The sequence below is a fragment of the Gekko japonicus genome, unplaced genomic scaffold (genome assembly GCF_001447785.1).
Source record: "Gekko japonicus isolate JY-2015 unplaced genomic scaffold, Gekko_japonicus_V1.1 scaffold544, whole genome shotgun sequence".
Lineage (NCBI taxonomy): Eukaryota > Metazoa > Chordata > Lepidosauria > Squamata > Gekkonidae > Gekko > Gekko japonicus.
The window spans coordinates 349783-350209 of record NW_015167550.1 but is presented as its reverse complement, the minus strand read 5'-3'; the positions used below and the strand labels follow the sequence as shown (position 1 = coordinate 350209).

General features: G+C 45.7%; 1 protein-coding gene across 1 annotated transcript in view; it reads right to left on the bottom strand.

The window, feature by feature from the left end:
• SAMD14 (sterile alpha motif domain containing 14) overlaps nt 1-427 on the bottom strand; it is a 32227-nt gene that overhangs the window by 16045 nt on the left and 15755 nt on the right. The gene's annotated exons all lie outside the window — the stretch shown is intronic.

The following is a 427-nucleotide window of genomic DNA, read 5'->3' as shown; positions in this document are numbered from 1 at the left end:
TCAGGAGTGTGAGGTGCTTTTGGGGTGAAAATGAATGGGGGGGGGTTCTTTACGCATTTTAAATTTTGCCTGGATCTTGCAGGTAATTTGCTTTATAAGGAAAGATTTCAGAGTGGAGCTTCCCACCAAGGGGCCCATGGCACCAAAGGGAAAAGATTCACATAAAAAAACCCAACAACCACAGTCTGCTAAAGGCCAAGACTGCATTAGGAGTCATGGAATACTGAGGGTAGTTAAGCGTCAGTTAAAGGGAGAGGAACAGAGGAAGGAGAACCTGGACAGCTCCAGCCCTGAGGAGTTCATTTTTGTTTGTTCGTTTTTACCCTTCTCTTCTCCCCATTGAGGAAGAAGAAGAGATGGTTTTATACCCCGCTCTTCACTACCAAAAGGAGTCTCAGAGCGGCTTACAAACTCTTTCACCTTCCTC